Here is a 16,677-nt window from a genome sequence, read left to right on the forward strand (position 1 = left end):
AGATGCTTGTAGATGATCACTGTGCAACCACCCCTTTGCAGGAAAGATGCTCTAAATTGTTCCTTTCTTAGCTCTCAGGAGTAGGCTCCTGTAGGGTGGAAGTGTGACCCCCTGGGCATGAATCATGGGCTTTGCTAATGAAATCTCTGTCACAGGGTAAGATAGGGGTAAAGTATTTGTAGGGCAGTGATTTGGGAGGAGTGATTTACTAGAGATCTGCCAGAAACAAAAGGATTTTGTACCACACAGTAGGAAGACAGTTGATAATGGTAGTAATTATCCTCATATCAAAGAATGCAACTAGTTAATATAAAAATCCAATCTGATTGTATGAGGACCAGCACACTCAATCAGCTTCTACCCCTGAGATCTAGTAGAAACTGGATCAACAACCAGGTAGTAAACACTAGCTGAGATGAGGCCTCCAACACTTGTACAGCCGGGGACCCCTGAGTCTGGGTTCATTCACAGAAAACAAACATAACCTTCAAGAGACTGGAGGCCCCAGGAAGGTTAGAGTTCTGGTGGAGTGGATGAGATGGGGACAACTTTGTGGAGATTGGAGGGTGTGGAATAATGGGGCGCTGGGAGTTATGGGATGTGGAACCCTGAATGGGAGGGTGGATCAGGACTGTAATAAAACTGGAATTTAAAAATAAATAACTAAATAAGAATATTGAGAGATATGTAAAAAACAGACAAATGTACATAGAAAGCTCAATAGAGAGGTGGACAGAGCAGGAGAAAGGGGGGAGAGAGAGAGACAGAGACAGAGACAGAGACAGAGAGAAGAGAAGAGAAGAGGAGAGAGAGACAAGAGAGAGAAGGAGAGAGAGAGAGAGGGAGAGAGAGAAAGAGAAGGAGAGAGAGAGAATGAGGTAGAGAGAAACAAAGATGCACAGAGAGATAAAGAGAGACACAGTGACACTACACAGACAACGAGTTGTGGCTGGCACAAGTCCACACTCCTAGAAAGAGGAGAATCTGGTGATGTCTTTCACAGTCTCTAGAAACTGGTATCTAAAGTGAATAAGCTTTAACTATACTTACCTATAGAGGTTTCAGTCCAGGCAGCAGTCAAATACTTTCCTGTAAAAGTCACTTTTATTTACACATATTAATTGTCATCTTTGAGGCTTTTTGCCTTGGTCTGCTGACATAGGACTAGTCCTGGAAGGTTCTAGCATCTGTCCAATCAAACTAGGCTTAGAATGCTCTCAGCGTCTGATATTTATGGCTGAATAAGCTCACCACTTTCTAGTGATTTCTGATCTCTGGCTTCCCTCCACTGTAACTGATTCATTTTGGCTTTTCTCAGCTTCCTGTGAATTGCTCATTTGGTCTTATACTAACTTTGGAAATCAGTTCTAATCTTCTGTCTCCACCTCACTCTCTGATTTGTTCTGTCTTTACCTGTGTCTCTCTTGTACTCTCTTCAACCTCTCTCTGTACCATTGTCCCATTAAAACTGGACTCTCAATCTTTACTCATAGCACTGACTTCTTGAATAGCTTCCCTTCCTATATCTTCTTTTCAAAGTTGGGCACATCCTTTTCTGTCTAATACCTCTCTGATTTTTCACTTTCCATTCACACTGGTGCTTCTTTCTACAAACTAACTCTACCTTCAGTGTTTGGAACTAATGGTGGATACTAAGGGTTTGTCTGTATTACAACCAGAGGGATGAAAGTTGTCTCCCAAAGCTGAGCCACGTCACAACTAAAAATTTTATTTATATCAATGGAGTTTTGAGTTCTTTGTGTAGGCATTTTGGGGTTGAGGATTTACTGTTATAAATCTGGCTAATAAATTACAAGCTGGTTAAGATTTGATTTTATGGGGTCACAGGTACTTGTACAGACTGGCAACTGGCTTTCTGGTGGCTAGTCAAAGCTTTTTTTTGTTTGTTTGCTTGTTGTTTTTTTTTTTTTCAGGAAGTAAGACAATTATGATCAAGTATGCTGTAACAGTTTCCTTTTTTGGGTAGAGGTGTCAGGCTCCTTGTAAGTGTTTTAGGAAAAAATGGATCAAACAAAATCTTCCCAATCTGGAACTCAGGTTGAGCACACTCTGGAATCCCTTGTTCACTGCCCTCTCTTCCTTGCTCTGAAGGGGTTAGATCCTAGCATCACAAAGTGAAGTTTCTAGAATTACTGTGGAGCCTCCACAAATCTTGTTTGGGAGTTTCCTGAGAAGTCTTGAACATGAATTCATTTTCTATGGTATTTTTATATTTATTGATTTTTTTCTCTTATATATTACACCTTAGCAAGAGTTTCTCCTCCCTCATTTCCTCCATATATCACCCCAACCCCAATATTCTCTCTTTCATATCAACTCCTTTGGTTCCTTCCAAAAGAGAGCAGGCCTCCCAAGGATGTCAACCAAACAGGACAGGTTACATTAAGCCTGGCACATGCCATCATACTGAGGTGGGACACTGCAAACCAGTAGGATGAAAGAGGTCCCAAAAGCAGGCAAAACAGTGAGAGACACATACCTGGTGATTATAAAAAACGGTCCATGCTATATCCTGCTGCCAACAACAGTGATCTTTTCTTCCCCCTTGGTTCCCATGGATAGCAGGGTTCAGAAATGCCCAGATTATCCCAGGCCAGCCTGGAGAAAGAGGGATCCTGCTGGAATAAGTCCTCATAATCCCAAAGAATCAAATGTACAGAGTCTTGTAATTTATCAGCCAGATTTATATCAGTAAATCCTCAACTCCGGATCCAGCTATACCTCTCTTGGGCATATACCCAAAAGGTGCCCCAACATATAAAAAAGACACGTGCTCCACTATGTTCATCGCAGCCTTATTTATAATAGCCAGAAGCTAGAAAGAACCCAGATGCCCTTCAACAGAGGAATGGATACAGAAAATGTGGTACATCTACACAATGGAATATTACTCAGCTATCAAAAACAACGACTTTATGAAATTCGTAGGCAAATGGTTGGAACTGGAAAATATCATCCTGAGTGAGCTAACCCAATCACAGAAAGACATACATGGTATGCACTCATTGATAAGTGGCTATTAGCCCAAATGCTTGAAGTTCCCTAGACGCCTAGAACAAATGATACTCAAGACTGATGATCAAAATGTGAATGCTTCACTCCTTCTTTAAAAGGGGAACAAGAATACCCTTGGCAGGGAAGAGAGAGTCAAAGATTAAAACAGAGACTGAAGGAACACCCATTCAGAGCCTGCCCCACATGTGGCCCATACATATACAGCCACCCAATTAGACAAGATGGATGAAGCAGAGAAGTGCAGACCGACAGGAGCCGGATGTAGATCGCTCCTGAGAGACACAGCCAGAATACAGCAAATACATAGGCGAATGCCAGCAGCAAACCACTGAACTGAGAATAGGACCCCCGTTGAAGGAATCAGAGAAAGAACTGGAAGAGCTTGAAGGGGCTCAAGACCCCATATGTACAACAATGCCAAGCAACCAGAGCTTCCAGGGACTAAGCCACTACCTAAGGACTATACATGGACTGACCCTGGACTCTGACCTAATAGGTAGCAATGAATATCCTAGTAAGAGCAACAGTGGAAGGGGACGCACTGGGTCCTGCTAAGACTGAACCCCCAGTGAACTAGACTGTTGGGGGGAGGGCGGCAATGGGGGGAGGGTTGGGAGGGGAACACCCATAAGGAAGGGGAGGGGAGAGGGGGAGGGGGATGTTTGCCCGGAAACCGGGAAAGGGAATAACACTCGAAATGTATATAAGAAATACTCAAGTTAATAATAATAAAAAGAAAAAAGATTTCCAAAAAAAAAAAAAAAAAGTTCTCAACTCCGATAAAGCCCAAACAAAGAACTGAAAACTCAATTGATATAAATACAAGCTGCATACCCAGATGGGGCAAATGTACCCTACATTACTCTACTGCCCTTTGAAAGCAACTTGGGGCTCTTTCAGGCCATGCGGTTCTGGTTAAACATTTCTCTCAATATCCCGTCTCATCTCCCCCTCCATCTACCTCTGTCTCTCCCTTCTCTGAAACTTCAGCTCTGCCCCCTCCTTCCACTCCCCAATCACAGCCTGTAGCCTTTTCTGACTAATTAAGATTTTACCTGACTGCACCTGAATAGAGGCACTCTTGAGAAAGCAGAACATATACACAGCAATCCATAATAGAGACAGGCTGTCTTCCCATTGTTATGAATCCCAACAGAACACCAAGCTACTCAACTATAAAATATATACACAGGGCATGTCTGAACCCATTGAGGCTCCCTGATTTTATGTTAAGGCTTTATGAGCTCCATGGGACTAGGTTACATCAGTTGATTGTTTGAGTCCTGAGCTTGTGGTGTCCTTGACACTTCTGCCTTCTACAATCCTTCTTCCCCCTCTTTTGCAGGATTTTCTGACTTCTGCATAATAGTTGGTTTTAGGTTTCTTCCTTTACTCCAATCTATTGGTGGATGAAAACTCTCTGGTAACAGTTATGCTAGACTCCTTTCTACAAGTATAGCAGAGGGTCATTAGGCACAGCTCCATTGACTTTTTCCCCAGTTGTATTTGATTCTACCTAACATCTCTGGATTATCCATCCTCTGGGTCCTGGCCCTCCAGGCACTGCCAGGTAGGTATGGGCTCCTGCTTGAGGCATGGGCTCAGGTTACACCAGTCACTTGCTATCCACACTCAAAATTTCTGTGTGATTATTATCCTAGGACACCATCTATATGGAATAGACTCTAGGTTGAAGTTTGAGTAGCTTCATTGGTGTTCCAATTCTGTCCACTGGATGCCAGGCCCGGTTACAGAAGATGGCCAGTTCAGGCTTCAAATCCCTACTAAGGGTCTTTGCTAGGATTGCTCTTGTAGATTCCAGGGAGTTTCTATTGCACTGGATTTCTTTCCTCACCCCGGAAATGATTCTAAATTCCACTGATCTCTCCCAGTACTCTCTGCTTCCATAATGTTCCCTCATCTTTGCTTTATCCATCCCCACCTGCCCACTGTCCCCAGGGAATCTATTCTGTTGTCCCTCCCTGGAGAGGTCCCTGCATCCACACTTGAGCGCTCTTGGTATTGATCCCATGGGTCTGTTGTATGATTGTTCTGTGCATTACAGCTAATAACCAATTTCAAGTGAATTCATTTCTGTGTGAATTTCAGGGACTGGATTTCCTCAATAAGACAAAAGTATATTTCAATCCATTTGCCTGCAAAATTCATGATGTTATTTTTATATCAATCTTGTAATACTCTATTGAGTAAATGTGCAATTTTCCCTATCCATCCTTCTTTTGAGTGTCATGTAGGTTTCCAGTTTCTAGGTATTATGATTAAAACAGCTATGAACATATTTAAGCAAATGACCTTGTGGTAGGATAGAATGTCCTTTGGTTATATGTCCTGGAGATGGATTCACAGTTATCTGACAAACTGTCATAGTGATTGTCATAGTGTCTGTTCATGTTACCATTTCTACCAGCACTTACTCCATAGCCTTAACTGCATGAGCTCTCACTTGTGTTTTTGAACTTAGCCATTCGGAAAAGTATCAGATGGATTTTTAGAGTCATTCTGATTTGCATTTTTCTGAGAACCAAGGATGTTAAACATTTGCTTAAATGCTTCTTAGATATTTCAGATTCCTCTGTTCAGAATTTTCTATTCAGATCTGTACCCTATTTTTAGTTGGTTTATTTGGTTTGATAGTGTCTATTCTTGAGATGTTTATATATTTTGTAAATTAGTCTGCTCTCAGACGTTGGGTTGGAGAAACGTTTGCATTTCAATAAGCTGCCATCTTGTCCTATTAACACTGTGAAAATCTCTCATAGAAGCATTTCAGTTCCATGAAGTCCCACTTATTAATTCTTGATCTCGGTGCCTGGGCTTTTGTTGTTGTGCTAAGCAAGCTATCTAAGCAAGTTCCAATGCTCTCATGGTTATTCCTGTAAACATTTCAATAGAGGAACTGATAACATACTTCCCTTGACACCCAAATGGGTCAATATTACTAATAGTTACAGGAGTGCATTGATACAACTCAATGTGGGTAAACGAAGAAAAGATGGGGCAGGAGAAGAGACTTCTGTATCAGAAACACCAAGTGTTTAGATATGCATCTAAAAGAGGAAATTGTGCTCCCTCTTTCGGGTGCTTCAGAACTCTCAGAATTCATTTGTCATGTTTCCATGCCAAATGAGCTTCTGCTGAGAGTAACAGAAGATGTGGAATCAGAACTAAGCACATATGTTGCTGTAGTTAGGAATATTTGATGCTATTCAGGAGAACACAGGTTTTCTTTCTAGTAAAATTAAAAAAAAAAAAAAAAGCTCCTGAATTCCGTCTGGATGCCAGCCTCATGGAATCTATCACTCCCTTCTTATTTCTACAGGTAACACACATCCAAGTATTGCACACATACATATGCAGAATCAACACCCTAAATATGAAATGAACTAATTTTCCAAAACAGTGACTGAGACAATGAATATTGAAAGGAGGGAGACTAGGTTTTCATCACAGTTGGAAGAAACAGCCAAGAAAATCAGGAGCCAGCTTCTGTACTTTAATCTTGTCAGGTATTTTAAAATGTGTCCTTATACATAGTTACTGCTAATATTAATGAATATGACTGTCCCTAGTCACATTACAATAAAACTAAACCAGAGGGTGCTACTTAGAAACATTATTGTCTCATTATGAATGTTCTCAAATCCTCATTGGCCCATACTTCTTTTTTCATTTTAATTAGACATAGATGATATATGTAATAAGAATACAGCTCCACTTCCCTACTTTTACTTCCTTCTTAATATCCCTCTCACATGGATCCTCCCTTTCTGTCTCTCAGAATAGGAAAGGCTACTATGAAATAACAATAAACGACTTTGCCATGCTGTTTCTATTACTATAGCTCTGTACCTCAAAATATGGAAGGTGAGAGCTTCTGTAGTTCTTTATTGTTCACATTTGTTTTATCTTCCCTGGGTTTTCTCCTGTTTTCTTAGGAAGGTGAGAACTGTGCTTTCAACTTATTTGAACTATAACATTGTATTTAGTGAGAAATTGCATGGAATCTGTAGATTGTTGTGGCAAGGTGGCCAGTTTTGCTGTGTTAATCCTACTGATTCATGAATGTGGGAGATCTTTTCATCTGAGATGTTCTTCAATTTGTCTCTTCAAAGACTTGAAGCTTTGACCATGTAAGTCCTTCATTTGCTTGGTTAGAGATATTCTATTGTGTCTGAGGCTATTTCTTTCTCAGGCTGTTTGTCCTTTCTCTAAAAGGGGACTGCTAAATTTCTTTATTTGTAGTTAATGTTGTATCCAGCTCCTTTTCTGACACTGTTTTTTAGCTGTAGGAATTCTCCAGTAGGGTTTTAGGGTCAGCGATGTTTATTTTCCTCCCCCCCCCCATCTTTATTAACTTGAATATTGCTTATTTACATTTCGATTGTTATTCCCCTTCCCGGTTTCAGGGCCAACATCCACCTAACAACTTCCCCTCCCCTTTTCTATGGGTGTTCCCCTCCCCATTCTCCCCCCATTACCACCCTCCCCCCAACAATCACATTCACTGGGGGTTCAGTCCTGGCAGGACCAAGGGCTTCCCCTTCCACTGGTGCTCTTACTAGGCTATTCATTGCTACTCTTGTATCATCTGCAAACAACATTTTAATTTCTTCCTTTCCGAATTGTGTCCCCTTAGTCTCCTTCACTTTTCTTACTGTTCTACATAAGACATCAAGTATTATATTAAATAAATATGGAGAAAGTCGAAAATCTTGACTTCATTTTGATTTTACTGGGATTTTTTTGAATCTCACCATTTAACCTGATGCTGTTTATGGTTATGGTCTAAAGTGTGCTCTTATTTTTAGCTATGTCCCTTGTATCCCTAATCTCTCTAGGACTTGTAGTTATCACGGGGTGATGATTTTTGTCAAAGGCTTGTCTACATGTAATTAGATCGACATGTGGCTATTTCTCTCAGTTCTTTTTTTTTTTTTTTTAATTAACTTGAGTATTTCTTATATACATTTCAAGTGTTATTCCCTTTCCCGGTTTCCGGGCAAACATCCCCCTCCCTCCTCCCCTTCCTTATGGGTGTTCCCCTCCCAACCCTCCCCCCATTGCCGCCCCCCCCCCATAGTCTAGTTCACTGGGGGTTCTGTCTTAGCAGGACCCAGGGCTTCCCCTTCCACTGGTGCTCTTACTAGGATATTCATTGCTACCTATGGGGTCAGAGTCCAGGGTCAGTCCATGTATAGTCTTTAGGTAGTGGCTTAGTCCCTGGAAGCTCTGGTTGCTTGACATTGTTGTACTTTTGGGGTCTCGAGCCCCTTCAAGCTCTTCCAGTTCTTTCTCTGATTCCTTCAACGGGGGACCTATTCTCAGTTCAGTGGTTTGCTGCTGGCATTCGCCTCTGTATTTGCTGTATTCTGGCTGTGTCTCTCAGGAGCGATCTACATCCAGCTCCTGTCGGTCTGCACTTCTTTGCTTCATCCATCTTGTCCAATTGGGTGGCTGTATATGTATGGGCCACCTGTGGGGCAGGCTCTGAATGGGTGTTCCTTCAGTCTCTGTTTTAATCTTTGCCTCTCCGTTCCCAGCCAAGGGTATTCTTTTTCCTCATTTAAAGAAGGAGTGAAGCATTCACATTTTGATCATCCGTCTTGAGTTTCGTTTGTTCTAGGGATCTAGGGTAATTCAAGCATTTGGGCTAATAGCCATTTATCAATGAGTGCATACCATGTATGTCTTTCTGTGATTGGGTTAGCTCACTCAGGATGATATTTTCCAGTTCCAACCATTTGCGTACGAATTTCATAAAGTCGTTGTTTTTGATAGCTGAGTAATATTCCATTGTGTAGATGTACCACATTTTCTGTATCCATTCCTCTGTCCGTTGTATCCCTAATCTCTCTAGGACTTGTGTTAGTTATCACAGGGTGCTGTTTTTTGTCAAAGGCTTGTCCACATGTAATTAGATCGTCATGTGGCTATTTCTTTCAGTTCCTTTATATGGTAGATTGCATGTATTTAATTTTGTCTGTAGAACCATCTCTGCATCTCCGGGATGAAATTTTCTTTATACTCGTAAATAATTCTCTTGATGTGGTTTGGATTTGGTTTGCAAATACTCTACTGCTTGTTTTTGCATCTGTGTTCATAAATGAAATAGGTTTGTAATCTTGGTTTTCTGGGTCATTGTGTGATTTGAGTATCTAGGTAACTGTGGCCCTCTAGAATGCATTGTCAATTGTTTCCTCTACTTCCATTTTGTGAACTCATTTGAGGAGTACTGATGTTAGCTCCTCTTTGATATTCTGGTAGAATTCTGTCCTAAAGTCATCTTAACCTGAGATTTTTTTTTTCTTGTGGAGAAGTGATTTATAATGGCAGGTTCTATTTCACTAGGGGATATAAGTCTTTTGTTTTTCCTTTTTAAAAATTTTGTATTAGTTATATTTCTTTAATTACATTTCAAATGTTATTCACCTTCCTGGTTTCCTGTCCCCCTCCCCCTCCCCTTCCCCCACGATCCTGATTTTACTGTGGTAAGTGGGACCTATTGAGGAATTTAATCCTATCTTTTAGAGATTTCACTTTAGTGGAGTGCAGGCTTTTAAATATGTCCAAGGGATTATCTGGATTTCTCCAACGTTTAGTTAATTTGGATAAGGAATTGCTGATCTTGCTGATTTTCTCAAAGAACCAAGTCTTTGTTTTATTTTACTTTTTTATGTGTCTGTGATGTGTTTTCACAATATTCAGCCTCCGTACCCCTCTCTTGTCCCCCTTCATTCTCTCTGGAATGCTTCCCTTCCTAATGTCTCCCTGATTGTTCAGTATGTATGTGGGGGGGGTATGCAGAATGCATAATGTGTAATGACCAATTCATGGTAACTAGGATTCCTATATTTTTAATTTCTAACATTTGTAATCTCAGCCTCTCTACTTGTTTTTTTAAATTACTCTTATTTTTATTGAATATTTTTATTTGTTATTCCCTTTCCCAGTTTCCCAGATGTAGGCCCCCCTCTCCAATCCCCCTTCTCTTTCTTCTATGAGGGTGTTCCCCTTCCCCAATCATCCCCCTGTCCGACCTGCTCCTTACATTCCCCTGTCCTGTTGGAGTCCAGCCTTGACAGAACCAAGGGCTTCTTCTCTGATTGGTAATCAACAAGACCATCCTCTGCTACATATGCAGCTGGAGCCATGGGTCTGTCCTTTGTACTCTTTGGGGAGTGGATTTCTTCCTCAGAGACAGTTGTTTTATTGATAATTGGTACTGTTTCGACTTTATTGACTTCAACCTTAAGTTTGACTATTTCTTTCTGCCTACTCCTTTGGATTTGTTTTGTTTTTTTTTTTTTTTTGTTTGTTTGTTTTAGTTTTTTCACATTTCTATCTAGAGCTTTCAGGAGTGCTCTTATTTTTCTAGTATGATATCTCTCCACTTTTTAATTAGTCACTTATTGCTATGAACTTTCCACTTATATCTACACTCACTGTGTCACATAAATTTGGGAATGATGTATATCCATTTTCACTTAATTCTAGAAAGTCTCTGATTTTTCTTTAAGGGCCTCTATCATTTTCATAAGGCTGGTCTAAGGTCTTGTCCCATTCTTTAGCTATGTTGGAATATTCAGTGTCAGCTAGGGTAGGGTTGCTGGGTTACAGTGGGTACATGCTGTCCTGGATGTTATTGGTTGTGCTCTTGACGCTGACATCGATGCTCCTGAGGCTGTGAAGATTATAGGTCTGGGTGATGAGATCTGCTTTTGTATCTCCAGGATAAGTATTTTGTTCTTTTTCTCTGCTTCCTGGATTTTAGGAGGGTGTGGTGGCTGTCTGGTGCATTGTAGAGAACTTTGTATGCACCTGTTCTCATGACCTGCTCTGCTTGCATGTTTCCAGCCTATGCCTGCTGGCATCAGAGACTGTGATCATGGGGTCAGTAGGAGGAGGTAAGGTTGGAGATCTTTGTGATCCATGTGATCCCATCTAATATAGCAGGGAAATGGAGACTGCAGCGGGTTTTATTCTACAGAGCTGGGGATGGGACTCATGGTTTGTGTTTGGAGAAGTAGAAGGATTTCTATGGATCCAACATCGCCCTACATGTAGCCCTGGCAGTAGTGACCTTTGATATAAGCAGGAATGCGAGCTGTGGTTGTATGGTGGGACAAAGCAACAAGTGGGGAGAGGGAGAACACAAAGGGAAGGTCTTTAGTATCCACTGATGATAAGAAAGGATGGGGCAGGTAGAAAACCACAGGAGTTTGATGCATACTAGGAGGCGAGACTGTGGTATAGCATCTATGGGAACTGAGGGAGAAATGAATATTGGTAGGCAGCCTGCCAGGTTTAAAAACTCTCAAGTTAAACTAAGTTTAACAAAATAGAATTAACATTTGATCTAGCCAACATTGATATAATTTTTAAAACAGTAACATTCTAATCTTCTAGCTTTTCACCTAGAAGATGTAATTGTAGGCTGTAATGTATGAACAGGTAAACAAGATGAGGAACTAAGTGTCTTCCTAAGCTCTATGACTTTATATAAAATTCCTGACCTTTCAACAGTTTGTATTTGAAGGGAAATAAGCTTGTGTCCTGTAGGATTCTGGAGTCTTTCTGGTGGACACCCACAACTGTAGCAAACACTGTTTTCATTGCCATCACATTTATTATTTTTGTCCGGTGTTTGAATAATGTATAAATGAAACATCAATGGACTCCTGTATGTTGGGATTCTTCTCTACACTGGGGTGTGAGATATTCATGTGGAATTTGTGAGTTTGTTTTTGTTTTGGAGAGAGAGAATCAACATATATGTGACAGACACACCTATCAAATACCCAGGAGTCCGACTTTATGAATTTTCCAATGCAGGCCCCTCAGAATATACACCTTTTCTGCATATAGAGAAAACAGAGATTTTCATCACTTCTAGGCAGAATTTTGAATCATTGTTCACAATGACCTTCTTGTATACAAGCAATTTCCTCTGACAATCACAGGACAATTGTGAACTAAAACATTAATCACTCCACATATAACCACAAACCGATTTCAGGTTGATATTCTCTCTCTCTCTCTCTCTCTCTCTCTCTCTCTCTCTCTCTCTCTCTCTCTCTCTCTCATTTGAAACATAGTATCTTTATATAGCCTGGGCTGTTTTGAACTCACTCTATAGAGCAAGCTGATCTAAAAATAACACAGAGATGTTCCTACCACTCTCTCTGAGGTATGGAATTTAAATGTTTAACTTCTTAATTCATTAGGCACAATACTAAGAATGGGAAAGGTTATGAAAAATGAAAAATATATAATGTAAAAGTATGTTATATGTATGGAATGTACGTGGATGTCATGCATCAAGTGGGCACTATCAGGGCAGAGACAGAGGAAGAGGAATAGGTGTCCTGTAGCCTGGGCTGTACACAGAGCTCAACCACAGCAGAAAGAGATGGAAGGAAAAGCAATGCATACCTTCCCACCCCAAAATTTGTTTGATATGATTATTTCCTCTGGCAAATGCAAAAGGAGATCTTTCTCATGCTCCCTTCATCTCCTTATATGTATACATTCTCAGTTTGTTACTGTTGTAACATCTTTCTGCACTCCAGGGAGCCTTCATCCTCCTATCCTATCTCTGTCTCCCAGGAAGGATTAGTCATGAGTACCACACACCCTGACTCAGTGACCCCATTAAGGAATGCCCCAGAGAACAATCAATGCAAATGTTCAGTGTGCTCTGGCATCCTCTGCTTGGTCTCCAGGCAATTTTTTTCTGTAATCAACCCACATATACAGGCAGGATAGTTGCATCTGTGTGTTAGCAGGAGGTAGAATTGGGGACCTCAACATGCTAGGCAAGTTCCCTACCGTTGAACTAAGTTTTCACACTTCATACCTTTATTGCTGTATTCTGGCTGTGCCTCTCAGGAGAGATCAACATGCGGTTCCTCTTCGCTTGGACTTCTTTGCTTCATCCATCTTATCGAATTGGATGGCTGTATATGTATGGGCCACATGTGGGGCAGGCTCTGAAAGGGAGTTCCTTCTGCCTCTGTTCTAAATTTGCCTCCCTATTCCATGCCAAGGGTACTCTTGTTCCCCTTTTAAGGAATGAGTGAAACATTCCCATTTTGGTCATCCTACTTGAGTTTCATGTGTTCTGTGCATCTAGGGTAATTCGAGCATATGGGCTAATAGCCACTTATCAATGACTGCATACCGTGTGTGTTTTTCTGTGATTGGGTTACCTCACTCAGGAAGATATTTTCCAATTCCATCCATTTGCCTATGAATTTCATAAAGTCATTGTTTTGATAGCTGAGTAATATTCCATTGTGTAGATATACCACATATTCTGTATCCATTCTTCTGTTGAAGTGCATCTGGGTTCTTTCCAGCTTCTGGCTATTATAAATAAAGCTGCTATGAACATAGTGGAGCATGTGTCTTTGTTATATGTTGGGGCATCCTTTGGATGCCCAAGAGAGATATAGCTGGGTCCTCAGGTAGTTCAATTTCCAATTTTCTGAGGAACCTCCAGACTGAATTCCAGAATGGTGTACCAGTCTGCAATCCCACCAACAATGGAGGAGTTTTCCTCTTTCTCCACATCCTCGCCAGCATCTGCTGTCACCTGAGTTTTTTTTTTTTTTTATTTATTAACTTGAGTATTTCTTATATACATTTCGAGTGTTATTCCCTTTCCCGGTTTCCGGGCAAACATCCCCCTCCCCCCTCCCCTTCCTTATGGGTGTTCACCTCCCAACCCTCCCCCCATTGCCGCCCTCCCCCCATAGACTAGTTCACTGGGGGTTCAGTTTTAGCAGGACCCAGGGCTTCCCCTTCCACTGGTGCTCTTACTAGGATATTCATTGCTACCTATGGGGTCAGAGTCCAGGGTCAGTCCATGTATAGTCTTTAGGTAGTGGCTTAGTCCCTGGAAGCTCTGGTTGCTTGGCATTGTTCTACTTTTGGGGTCTCGAGCCCCTTCAAGCTCTTCCAGTTCTTTCTCTGATTCCTTCAATAGGGGACCTATTCTCAGTTCAGTGGTTTGCTGCTGGCATTCGCCTCTATATTTGCTGTATTCTGGCTGTGTCTCTCAGGAGCGATCTACATCCGGCTCCTGTCGGTCTGCACTTCTTTGCTTCATCCATCTTGTCTAATTGGGTGGCTGTATATGTATGGGCCACATGTGGGGCAGGCTCTGAATGGGTGTTCCTTCAGTCTCTGTTTTAATCTTTGCCTCTCCGTTCCCAGCCAAGGGTATTCTTTTTCCTCATTTAAAGAAGGAGTGAAGCATTCACATTTTGATCATCCGTCTTGAGTTTCGTTTATTCTAGGGATCTAGGGTAATTCAAGGATTTGGGCTAATAGCCATTTATCAATGAGTGCATACCATGTATGTCTTTCTGTGATTGGGTTAGCTCACTCAGGATGATATTTTCCAGTTCCAACCATTTGCCTACGAATTTCATAAACTCGTTGTTTTTGATAGCTGAGTAATATTCCATTGTGTAGATGTACCACATTTTCTGTATCCATTCCTCTGTTGAAGGGCATCTAGGTTCTTTCCAGTTTCTGGCTATTATAAATAAGGCTGCGATGAACATAGTGGAGCACGTGTCTCTTTTATATGTTGAGGCATCTTTTGGGTATATGCCCAAGAGAGGTATAGCTGGATCCTCAGGCAGTTCAATGTCCAATTTTCTGAGGAACCTCCAGACTGATTTCCAGAGTGGTTTTACCAGTCTGCAATCCCACCAACAATGGAGGAGTGTTCCTCTTTCTCCACATCCTCGCCAGCATCTGCTGTTACCTGAGTTTTTGATCTTAGCCAATCGCACTGGTGTGAGTTGAAATCTCAGTGTTGTTTTGATTTGCATTTCCCTTATGACTAAAGATGTTGAACATTTCTTTAGGTGTTTCTCAGCCATTCGGCATTCCTCAGCTGTGAATTCTTTGTTTAGCTCTGAACCCCATTTTTTAATAGGGTTATTTGTTTCCCTGCGGTCTAACTTCTTGAGTTCTTTGTATATTTTGGATATAAGGCCTCTATCTGTTGTAGGATTGGTAAAGATCTTTTCTCAATCTGTTGGTTGCCGTTTTGTCCTAACCACAGTGTCCTTTGCCTTACAGAAGCTTTGCAGTTTTATGAGATCCCATTTGTCGATTCTTGATCTTAGAGCATAAGCCATTAGTGTTTTGTTCAGGAAATTTTTTCCGGTGCCCATGTGTTCCAGATGCTTCCCTAGTTTTTCTTCTATTAGTTTGAGTGTGTCTGGTTTGATGTGGAGGTCCTTGATCCGCTTGGACTTAAGCTTTGTACAGGGTGATAAGGATGGATCAATCTGCATTCTTCTACATGTTGCCCTCCAGTTGAACCAGCACCATTTGCTGAAAATGCTATCTTTTTTCCATTGGATGGTTTTGGCTCCTTTGTCAAAAATCAAGTGACCATAGGTGTGTGGGTTCATTTCTGGGTCTTCAATTCTATTCCATTGGTCTATCTGTCTGTCTCTGTACCAATACCATGCAGTTTTTATCACTATTGCTCTGTAATACTGCTTGAGTTCAGGGATAGTGATTCCCCCTGAAGTCCTTTTATTGTTGAGGATAGCTTTAGCTATCCTGGGTTTTTTGTTATTCCAGATGAATTTGCAAATTGTTCTGTCTAACTCTTTGAAGAATTGGATTGGTATTTTGATGGGGATTGCATTGAATCTGTAGATTGCTTTTGGTAAAATGGCCATTTTTACCATATTATTCCTGCCAATCCATGAGCATGGGAGATCTTTCCATCTTCTGAGGTCTTCTTCAATTTCTTTCCTCAGTGTCTTGAAGTTCTTATTGTACAGATCTTTTACTTGCTTGGTTAAAGTCACACCGAGGTACTTTATATTATTTGGGTCTATTATGAAGGGTGTCGTTTCACTAATTTCTTTCTCGGCTTGTTTCTCTTTTGTATAGAGGAAGGCAACTGATTTATTTGAGTTAATTTTATACCCAGCCACTTTGCTGAAGTTGTTTATCAGCTTTAGTAGTTCTCTGGTGGAACTTTTGGGATCACTTAAATATACTATCATGTCATCTGCAAATAGTGATATTTTGACCTCTTCTTTTCCAATCTGTATCCCTTTGATCTCCTTTTGTTGTCTGATTGCTCTGGCTAGAACTTCAAGAACTATATTGAATAAGTAGGGAGAGAGTGGGCAGCCTTGTCTAGTCCCTGATTTTAGTGGGATTGCTTCAAGTTTCTCTCCATTTAGTTTAATGTTAGCGACTGGTTTGCTGTATATGGCTTTTACTATGTTTAGGTATGGGCCTTGAATTCCTATTCTTTCCAGGACTTTTATCATGAAGGGGTGTTGAATTTTGTCAAATGCTTTCTCAGCATCTAATGAAATGATCATGTGGTTCTGTTTTTTCAGTTTGTTTATATAATGGATCACGTTGATGGTTTTCTGTATATTAAACCATCCCTGCATGCCTGGGATGAAGCCTACTTGATTATGGTGGATGATTGTTTTGATGTGCTCTTGAATTCGGTTTGCCAGAATTTTATTGAGTATTTTTGCGTCGATATTCATAAGGGAAATTGGTCTGAAGTTCTCTTTCTTTGTTGTGTCTTTGTGTGGTTTAGGTATAAGAGTAATTGTGGCT

Source organism: Rattus norvegicus, chromosome 2, assembly GCF_021556685.1.
Source record: "Rattus norvegicus strain SHRSP/BbbUtx chromosome 2, alternate assembly SHRSP_T2T, whole genome shotgun sequence".
Lineage (NCBI taxonomy): Eukaryota > Metazoa > Chordata > Mammalia > Rodentia > Muridae > Rattus > Rattus norvegicus.